The sequence below is a fragment of the Odontomachus brunneus genome, unplaced genomic scaffold, assembly GCF_010583005.1.
Source record: "Odontomachus brunneus isolate Ranch 3 - 2012 unplaced genomic scaffold, Obru_v1 Obru_scaffold_167, whole genome shotgun sequence".
Lineage (NCBI taxonomy): Eukaryota > Metazoa > Arthropoda > Insecta > Hymenoptera > Formicidae > Odontomachus > Odontomachus brunneus.
The window spans coordinates 460752-472454 of NW_022639617.1; the positions used below are offsets into that span (position 1 = coordinate 460752).

The window sequence follows — 11703 nt, forward strand, 5'->3', positions numbered from 1 at the left end:
ACCAGTAGCATTGAGAGGGGATGACGCACACAAGCGTGGCTGTGTACTCTCCGAATTTCAGGCGACTCAGTAGAAAATGACAGACATATGATATGACTGTCAGTCTGCTTCCCTTGCTGCAGCGAGCTGTCTCGTTGGACATGCACTGTTCAACTGTAATCAAAGATGAATTTTTTATATTATATTATACATGTGTATGTTATATTATACTATATTATAGAATTAATGAATTCTAATGTAATGAAATCCACTCTTGGCCAACGTGTACATTTGAACTTAATAAATTTGTTGTATCAAAATATATATAAAAATGTCTTAAAACAATGAAATAAAAGCAATATGTGAATTGATTAGTAACGGTGGTGTATGTGAATGCTTCATAAGCTTACTGGTTAATATCGCATGCTATATATTATCCATAAGGTATATGTGCCATAATTCTTAATCCTTTTAATTTTATATTATTGTATAGTATTGCTGTATCGCAAAGAATAAATAAATATTTCTTATTATAATTTGTTCTTTTCTTTTAAAAGATGAAACACGTATTTATGTAGAAAATACAATGAGATAAAAAACGATCTTGTGTATATTGTGTATATACGTATGTGTCATACATTAAATCTTAATCTTAATCTGATTAACTAACTACCTGACGGACGAAATTATATACCCTCGCTCTAGATTTCCAGTTTCAACCGAACCTGGACGATTTTGAGCTTTCTGTATTTCGACATGTATAAAAAAAAATAAGAAAAACATATACCAGCACATAAAAAAGAAAGATGATAGACAAAAGTTTCGTATAAGACATATTTTATTTGGCTAACTTAAATATTGAATTCTACATTTTAAAAAAGAAACTTAAAATATACCATTATTCTCCTTGAAATGCCATGTAATTATGATAAAATTTAATATTTTCTATAATATAAACACTATTTTGTTACATTACCTCTCACTAAAATTATATAATGTGTGCTTATTGCGCCCAATTGATATTATAATTGCGCATACAATAAGTCAAGATTACGAAAATATTATTGAAAATAACTTCCAGCTCAACATAAAGACGATGAATAAAAGCACAATCTTTGTCACTTCATGTATCCAGTACAATCTGAAATTCATAATATTATTTAGCGCAAACATAACATTATGTAATTAAATACCTTTATACATAGCACATTTCTATTCTATAACAATCGTCAATGATTCAACGTTTCAATTTGAATTAACCCTAAAACGTCCAACGAGATTCATTGGACTTCAAAACTATTTTTGCGTTTTGGTTAACTTTCTTACGCTATTCTCCAGAAGCTGTAATTTCCTGACTTTTCTGAGTTTGGTGAACTAACCAATGTAACCAAAGTTCAAAGTTCTATGAAAAGAGCTACAGGTTATGCAACATCAAACATTATTGGCATCTTTTGAACCCCAAAGAGACAAAATATTTTCTAAGATTACTTTTGCACATCGGGAGACCAAATATTGTTTAGATACTACTACTTTCATTGACTCTTTAGCTACGAACTGTATTCATGTATATGCGTATATAATCATTAATATATACGAATGACGTGTATGTAATGTATTCTGTCTAACGGTCCGCACGATTTTTCAGGCGCTCCTGACAGTTTAGAAAAAAGGTTGTAAGGAGAATATTCATTTGTAACATGCAAGCTAACATTCGCAGAAAAAATAAAAATTTTTTTATAAAAATTCAATGTCGCCTTGGATTCTTTAAATGTTAGTTCCTGTCCACAATATTGTAGAGAATTTTAAGAGGAATTTAATGCATTCACACTTTTATTGATATTTAATGTTACTCTATTCATTTAAGTTATTATTAAATCGAAAATACGTTACCTTTTCCATTTGATACGACTGACCTCCAAAGTGCTCAAATTATCCTTAAGCAGATAAAGGCGCATACCTCTGAAATGATCTTCCAAATATTTCGGCCAGTTGAAACCTTTCATGTTAAAGTCGAATAGAAACTGATCATTTTTATTCATGCTTCGCCACATCGCCTGAATGTTGTCATTTGTATGGGTCCAGTTGTTCATCAGAAGGAAACTGGTTTGATTGTTGAGTTTGTGAATTGTACTATACAATTTCCATATGCTAAAAAGATGAAATAATATTAACATGAATGTTATTTCGGTAAATTTGACGCTATCCTCGAATACCTTTTCGGAGCACCTATGCATTTTTGAAAAATTGTAATGAATATTGCGGGTAACAGGTGTCCGAACCAAATGCATATTGTATATATAATTTTATCTCTGACTGGCGTAATAATTGGTTTCCAATAGCAGTGTCTCGCCGGATATTTTCGTACGTTTAGTCGTATGTGAGTTAAATAATCGTCTATAGACAAAGGGGCATCTTTCGTGGATACGCTATTATAAATTAACATTTTTTCGTCTTTCCTACAATTAGAGAGTGTTTAGAATGAAACGTAAAAACTATTCGTTGTGAATGTATATAAACAAGAATCCACACAATGACTCGAAGATTTCAGAAATTAAAAAAAAAATTTATCACGTCAAGAGAATTTTAAGGAATAAAGAAAAATTTATTTCTGCGCTGATATACGTAGGAATTTATACACGCACTTTTTTTTAAAGTCAGATTCTCAACTGTATGAACTTCCACACTGCAAATCTGTAAAAGTGGCGTGTCAATCTCGTTGGATCGTACCTGTGCGGTTGATTAAAAACATCCCACGCACTTGCAATTAGAGCATTTATAGTAATATCAGCAGGTACAAAATTTGTCATGCAATCAGAATTGCACAAAATAAACCTTGTTAAACCTTTAGAGAAAGGCGCTACCACCCCCATTGCTCCAAAATAATTGTCTATTTATCCCACGAGCGGTTCGCGGGCGGTATTTATCACTAAAGAGGGGAAAAATTTCAATATAATGTAAGAATTTGGAAACTAAATGAAGAAATAAAATATTTAAAAATAAAATGAAAAAGTAAAATATAAATTGTACTTTGCTGACGTCTTAATACTGACGTTGAAAAACTATAAATATACTTTCAACATTGTTCGGAAGGCAGATTAAGACTATCAACTGTTAACAATCTTCCTGAAATAACTGATTACTCACCGATGGATGGCCGAAAAATTCCGACTGGCAAACTTCCGCTGTCTCTAATAACTAATTCAGCGATTGCTTTTGTGAATGTGTAAGTGTTAGGCCACTGTGCAGCGGCTCTGTCAAAAATCATTAGATATACTTTCATTTTCTACATATATTACACATACATGTTAATTTACTTTTTGCATTATAAAATGATAAGAATATACACCTTAATATCTTTTCGTCGATCGTGTTTTCAGACGACGCTCGCATCAGTGTGATAAATTCTTTAAGGTCAATAGGATATTTGTAGAAACACTCTTCTATGTGTGTTACCGCGGTGAAGTAGTTAGCATATATAGTCGATATGTGAATAAATGACTACAAAGGAAAACTTGATAAATAAAAAGTAAAACTTTAGAGACGAATAATTACCTTTAAGTTTGGCATACGTTTGGCCAAGTTTAAAATAGCGCAGGTGCCGTACACGTTTATTTTTGTAGCGACTTTTATGTCCTCATTGAGGCGTACAGTCGCTGCTAAGTGGAAAATTATCGATACCTGTGATAAAATATATTTTTATCAATTGAAATTTTGCTTACTTGTTTGCATTACTATGAATTCTTTTTCAACTATACGATAAAAGCAACTTTGAGAGAAGTGATCAGTGGCTCACCTCACTTATCACTTGGTCTATATCATACTTCGTAAGTCCTAGGCACTCTTCGTCCAATTCACCAACTTGCAAGAGGGGCACGACCTTCTCATGAAAATTCGGCATCTCCTCCTTTATTCGCTCGAACAGCTATGGATGATTGTTATAACGTCTATAAGAACTTACCGCGACAATTTCACAAAATCTAGACGTCATTACTTATTACTTATGCCATTCTTGGGAATTGCTCAAACTTTCGAGGCGATTTTTAAAAGCAGCGTCTACTCATCCTTCCTTGCCGTTCTAGCTTACACGCTGAGTCATGAAACTGACGTTCGTGAAGCTCATAGCCTCATGAGTGTAAATAATTAAATCTTATAAAAAACGCGTTAATAATAGCATTTTATGATTAAGATAAAATCTATTACTATATCATAATTACAATTTCTCAGATATGATACATCATACACATCAGTTATATAATAGCTAAATTTTACGCATAAGAAACTATTTTTAGTTAGATTCTTTCAGCCTCTAAAACGCTCTTTAAAGAGGGACTCTATGAATAGATTCTAATGCCTCAAACTGTATACTGTAAGTGTGAATTGTGTGATTCGTCAGGCAAGCAAGAGTGACAAAAAGAGATGATCAGACATAAACTTCAAAAATCGCTTCGAAAAATTAAGTAATTCCTAACACTCATTATGCTTACGGAACTCTCGAAGATTTCGGCCAGTCTACTCGTGGCGCTCTTGTTTTTCTTTGATCTTATCATCATGTATATCTTGGAGATATTGGGACAACTTCGCAGCAATTTCTCAATCAAGACCTTTCCGAGGAATCCAGTTCCGCCTAATTAATCATATTCCACCATTATTGTTTGACCGATTACGTCAACTGATAGAACTGATTTTCGCTTTTTATATTCGCTTGTTATATTCGTCATGAATTTGTTTTCAACTTTTCGTAAACTTTGCAATGTATTTCGTCAAGGAAAGGAACGAACTGAAACCGCTAATTTCGTCAATGTCATCCAAGTGTTGACACCGTTAAGCTTCAAGTTTTTCCCCTTTTTGAAGAAGAATACTGAAATTTTCGCGGAATGTCGGGAACAAATTCTCGAAAAATGCGACAGTAATCCGGGATCTAAATCGAGTACTAGTCCAAAACCTCGGTATCGGTATGAGTGTCAATTTTTATTTAATGTTTCTTTGTTGATCACATCGCACATATACAATAATAATTTATACAATAAATACCTGTAATGAAGATCGACTGGTTCGCATAGAATGTTTGTATCGGCGTTCCTTGAATTTTGGTATTGTTTCCGCAATACACAATTTTGTGTTGATTGAAATCGTTAGTATGCAACAAATGGTCGCTCATCCTGTCAGTATCTGTGTTCAATAGCATGAAGTAATACTGTCCTTATTTTTAATTTTAGCTACGATCTGCGAGTAGATATATGTAACGTGACACTAATTTCACTAAGACAGTACGACACTTATATACTATAAAAGTTAAACCAAAAAAATAAGCAAAAAACAGAATCGTATATTATGTCAATATTTTTAGTAGAAAATTTTAGAAAGATTTTTGGTGAATTGTTCTGCTGCTGTTTTTAACATAGACTGACAAGTCACATCTACGGAGATTTCCCATTTAACCTTCTAAGTCCATTATTGGTAATGGGTAGTGGAGACTCGGAAAATTTTTCTTTTTCCCTACTTTCCAGTTTTTCCCAACTTTCCGGATTGTGAATATCTAACATGCCCAACAAACCAGCACCGTAGTTATATACCAGTAATATAACATAGATATGTAATGTCAGCACAACCATGTGGTTTGTTATGTAACTGTTACGTGTTTGAGCTAACTAAAGTTTGAGCTTTACATAACCTTCAAAAACAAAGTGGTACGTCGCTTTTGGTGCCTTTACTCTATTATATTATATTGTAGAATTTAATTTAATTCTAATTATAGTATTAATGAAATTCACTCTTGGCCAACGTGTACATTTCAATTTAATAAATTTGTTTTATTAAAATATATTTAAAAATGTCTTAGAGCAATGAAAGCAAGAAGTGATTTGATTAGTATCACTGGCGTGTGTAAACGCTTGATAAGCTTACTGGTTAACATCGTATGCTACTTATAATCCATAAGATATATTTGGCATACAGTGATAGAAAATTTGACTCCCGAGCAGCATGTGAGCTTCACGGACACGGTCGCGTGAATTTGTGCGTATCTCCTTCCATATTAATGCGTACTCGGGAGTCAAAATTTCTATCACTGGTGCCATAATTCTTAATTCTCTTAATTTTATAATATTATATAATATGTCCGTATCACAAAAAATAAATAAATATCTCTCATTATAATTTTTCTTTTCTTCTAATAGATGAAAATATACATATTTCTGTATAAAATACAATGAGATAGAAAACGATCTTATGTATATATACGTATGTATATATTTATACGGATATATATATACATTAAATCTTAATTCTAGTCCGATTAACTAACTAGCTGACTAACGAAATTATATATTATACTTTCGTTTTAGATTTCCAGTTCCAACCGAACCTCGACGATGTCGAACTTTCTCGTATTTTAGTATGTATAAAAAAGTTGCTTATTTTTCTTTGACCGATGCGATGAGCGAATTCTCTTATGCCGCGGCCTATCGACGGGGTCTACGGGGCGAGAAAAACCCTCAAAAGGAAGACGTCTGAAGAAACTCTGTCGACTCTGCAAGAACAGAAAACACAATGCGCGCGCCGGACGCTGAAGGGCGTGCGCGGCGGGACCGCACGTTTTTATTTGAGCGGGAATTATAATTGATAATGCAGGCAGGAACACGACTACCTAGTTTCCATTCGGACGAGACCCGATGACATAATTACTAATATATACAAATTATTAATATGTACAAATGGCAAATATATAAAGTGTGCTGTATAACGGTCCGCACGATTTTTTAGGCATTCTCAATAATTTAGAAAAAAGTTTGTAAAGTGGACATTCATTTGTATCATGTAGGCTACATGCAAAAAAATAGACAAAAATGTTTTTTTTTTAATGTTAATGTCGCCTTGAATTCTTTAAATATCAGTTCCTTTCCTTGATATTATAGAAAATTTTAAGTCGAATTGAATACACTCTCACTTTTATCGATATTTAATGTTATTTTATTTATTTATATTATTATTAAATCGATAATATATTACCTCTTCCATTTGATACGACTGTCTTCCAAAGTACTTAAATCATCCTTAAGCAGGTAAAGGTGTATACCTGTAAATTGATCCTCCAAATATTTCGGCCAAACCTTTCATGTTAAAGTCGAATAAAAACTGATCATTTTTGTCCAGGATTCGCGACATTACCTGAATGTTATCCTCGCTGTGTATCCAATTGTACATCCCAAAGTAACTAATTGCGTCCTTGATTATCATATCGTACAATTTCCATATTTTGAAAGAGATAAAACAACGTCAACGTAAACGTTACTTCAGTACATACGACGCAATCTTTGAATACCTTTGCTGAGCACCTGTGCATTTTTGAAAGATATCAATGAATAAAGCGGGCAACAAGTGGCCAAACCAAACGCACATTTTGTATATCATCTTATTTCTGACTACTGTAATAGTTGACATCTAATAGCAGTGCTTCGTCGGATATTTTCGAGAGTTTAATCGCAGGTGAGTGGCATAATCACCCACAGACAAAGGCATATCGTTCGTCGATATACTATTATAAATTAACAATTTGTCGCTTCTCCTACAATTAGGAAGTGTTAGGATAAAACGTAAAAACTTCGCTGTAAGAACAAAAATCCAAACGATGATTCCAGGATTTTAAAAATAAAAACATTTCATCTCACTTTGGAGCTCTGATGGTAAAACCAAACTTTTATGATAATAATAAGGCCATTAAGAGCTAAGTGCTAGTGTTTGTGCAAATATAATATAATGAGAGGGGATAATAATGTTTGTAGTGTAAACGCACGCGCGCATTGGGATTTCCGGTCTTTTATTAACATACGCAAGAATTATACTTTCCACTAAGAAAGCGTCCCTATTCCCCCAATCTTTTATGATTTCTATATACCCTTCCTTATTTATCTATTTATTTATAATATTCCCAATGCACATTAATTATGTCGAAGAAAGAGAGCGTATCGTATATTTAGGATGTATGTCGTAGAATGTTTGCAATTTTGAACAAAGACTAATAAGTAAATAGACGGATGACGCCGCGTCAGCTGAGAAGTCGGTTCTCACGCGAGCGACACGTGATAGCAGGCATAACGCGTTTCCGCGCTGCGAGCTCGATCAACTGATTAGCTGATCGAGCAATACTTGTAAACACTTTTTCAGCGTGGTTGTTTTTCCGGAATATGCTCACATGTGTCCCAATAAGATCTCACCAACAGGTTGCGAAAGCGGGATATAAAAATGATGCGAGCGAAGAAAACAGGGGCAAAGAAAGAGTTGCGTCAGATGCATTGCGCGAGTGCGGGACATGAAGGCCGTATGAGCAACTCTATAATTAATAAAGAGACGTATTTGCGAGGACAGAAAACCGAGTGTCAGACTTTTTCTCTCCTGCAATCCTACAATATTTACATTTTCTTGATGTATTTGTGAATTGTACCGTACAATTTCCACATGCTAAAAAGATGAAAAAATATTAATAAAATGAAAATAATATTAATGAAATAATATGAATGTTATTTCGGTAAATTTGACGCTATCCTCGAATACTTTTCCCGAGCACCTATGCATTTTTGAAAAATTACAATGAATATTCAACTACGATGCACAGACTAGGCGTTTCGACTAGAGCACTGTACCAATGTCGAAGTGCGTTGACTTAGAGTGATACTTCTATTCACGTCTGTTTTATCATGAGCATCCTACCGCTGTACATGCAACTAACCGCTCCAAAACCTCCGCAGTGTCTGACGAGGCGCTCCTAACGGTCTTAACATCCGAGTGTGTTCCAGTTTCTCTATCGCAAAACGTGCTGAGGACTAATGTGTGATGCAACGTATAGCACACTTATCGCGTTAAGAAGCATTCTAATACGTACAAGGTCATTAATATTTGTGCAATTAATTTGCGTAAATTTTGTTTGAAACATTTCAGAGTGTTTATTCCAGTTATAATGTTGAACAGATTGCTTCCACAAACTTCTTTTCCTTGTGTCTCTCCCTTTCTTTTCCAGAGACTCCTATATGAACGAGGAGAGTGATTCGCACAAATTTAAAGCGGACTAATGCCATATTCTTTTTTCGGGCAGATTAGAGTTGATTTTCAAAGGAAACTCCAAAAAAAATGATCCGTTTTTCCATCTTTTGGTTTCTTTTCGACGTTACATAATATATATTGATATAATTAAAATTTAAATTTAATTGTCTACGTCGGGTTAATTGCGTAATTAAGTTACATAAAATTATATTACTAACTCATACAAACAATGCTGTTTATCTACAGGGTAATCGGAAACAATCGCATTCGGTTAATATTATCGTATTTTTAAATTTCGAATTCTAAGACTATTTCTCCTCTTGTAAAATGTTATTCGAGACTTAGTTGCTGAGCTATAAAGATAAATATAAAATAAATTAGCTACAGTTAGATAAAATTAAGTTAAATAAAATAGTCTCTCACGGGCCAGATACGGAAAATAGGCAAGGACGGCACAACTCACCGTCAGATACAGACGTTGGGCAATACACATGTAACAATATTAATACATCTTACAAGGAAACCCAAACAAGTGTTCGCCTCCGATTTTTGTGAACTTGTAATATATTGTACTTTAGATTAAAATAATAGATACGTTTTTTATTACATGTGCCCTTTCGCAAGTTTAGGGGGTAAAATATTCCTTTGAAGAAAATCGATTTTTTTTTATTTAAAGGAAATATTTTGAAAAGTATAAAAGATAGAAAAAAATATTTTGAATAAAAGTTGAATGGTTTGAAGAATACTTTGCAGAAATTATTTGAAAAAAAAAATTTTTTTTGTTAATATTTTCTCCACCACTTCTTATTATAATTATTAAAATAATTTCTGTAAAGTATTCTTCAAAACATTCAACTTTTATTTTAAATAGTTTTTCTATCTCTTATAATTTTCATTATATTCCCTTTGAATGAAAAAAACGATTTTCTTCAAAAGGGTATTTTACCCCCTAAACTTGCGAAAGGGCATATATAATAAAAAAAATGTATTATTTTGATCTAAAGTACAACAATTTTTATTTGTCAAATTATTTCTAAAATTTGTCAAATTATTTCTAAAAAGCTTTGCCAGTCTTTTACCATACCATTTTGTGGTTCGGTTTCGAAAAGACTGGCAAAGCTTTTTAAAAATAATTTGACAAATATTACTTATTCTTGCACTAATAAATTATCAGGATTAATTCGTGTGGATAAAGACAGGTTTCCTCTTGGTTTCCATAATAACGTTGTATGTAGGTTGCAATGCAGTGGTTGTGAGGCGTTATATGTTGGTCAAACTAGTAGAAGACTCTCTACACGTATTGCCGAACATAGGAGAATTCCTAGGAGTTCTACGGTGGAGTTAACGGCCATACAGGAACACCGTTTGAGGAAGAACCATGATTTCGATTGGGATCATGCCAAAATTTTACATGAGGAACGTTTTTACTTGAAATGCCTGATTTCAGAAACGATTTTCATCAAATTTCAAAAGTATGGTCTTAACTCACAAAAGGACACTAAATATTTGGGCAGCAGCTACTGCCGCTTGTTATGAAAATAAACTTGGTTTTGGTTTCCTTCTCTTCCACGAGTCGTTGCCGCAATGTTAATGCTCGGTTATATAAATCTGTAATTATTTGTATTTCTTAGACGATGGTATCGTTGACAGGATCGTTTTACTTTTAGCTGAGCTCAACAAAAGTATTTTATATTGTCTGTTTTAATTATTTATTATATTTCAATTTTACTTACTTTTATTTTATTTTATGATTTTTTATAGTTATGACGGCTATTTCTTAATATTAAATTGACTACTTAATATTATTTCGGTAACGGTCTTGTCAGCTTTAATATTGCGATTAACATTCATGTCATTTTAATCAGGTCTTTAATTAATTGTTAATGCGTTCGTATTGTAATCCTTGAGTTTTTATTATCACTGAAGAAGGTTCATGATTGAAACGTCTGATTATTTATATTGATTATTCATGTTCAATAAACATTACACGATTTCCTAACACAAGGAAGGTTTTACTCATATGGTACATAGCACCATTAGTCCTGTGCTTGAACTCGAATTGCCCTTTTTCCTATTTTTTGATTGATAATAGCGTTTTTCATTGGCAGAATTGGTGCGCACTGAATGCGCACTAAGGCTTGTTCACAGTATGTTATTATATTGAAAGATTATCTTAAATAAATTCTCAAATATTTTTAACCAGTAATATAATATGTATAACATACGTACGAATCACTTTATTACCTAAAATTTTTTTAAATATGTATTTAAGACACGATCTTAAATATGAAAATGTATTGTAAACAAGCCTTAGTGCGCACTCAGTGCGCATCAGTTCTGCCAATGAAAAACGCTATAAGACTCACGACGTGAGCAAAAACGCGACCACGCACCAACGGCGTCGCGCTCTCTGTAAATACTTGTAAATAGCGTTTATAAGAATATATTTTACACTTCTCGTTACCTATGCCACTGTTTCTAATTTATTGAGCTAAACCTTGGACCGCACCGACTAAGTCTATCCCGCACGTAACGTAAGAGCGTTACAAAATAATCCCAGTTAAAATAATGATACTTAATTTGAAAAATTGTAAGTTGCATAAGTTTTGCATAAAAAATTAATTTTTGTATTTATGTGTGGAAAAAGTGGGGACTGAAACTATAAAAGACTGTTTAGCTGTTCAGCAG

At 33.1% G+C, this 11703-nt stretch overlaps 1 long non-coding RNA gene and 1 pseudogene across 2 annotated transcripts; one reads left to right on the forward strand and one right to left on the reverse strand.

Annotated features, from left to right (window-relative positions):
• Positions 1–215: 215 nt before the first annotated feature.
• LOC116851146 lies at positions 216–5197 on the reverse strand (annotated as a pseudogene).
• On the forward strand, positions 4791–6845 carry LOC116851150. 2 transcript variants are annotated; one of them, XR_004379528.1, is made up of 2 exons: positions 4791–4931; positions 6324–6845. It is a non-coding gene; the product is annotated as an uncharacterized LOC116851150 (long non-coding RNA). The 2 variants fall into 2 exon arrangements; XR_004379527.1 differs by lacking the exon at positions 4791–4931 and adding an exon at positions 5520–5666.
• Positions 6846–11703: the final 4858 nt, after the last annotated feature.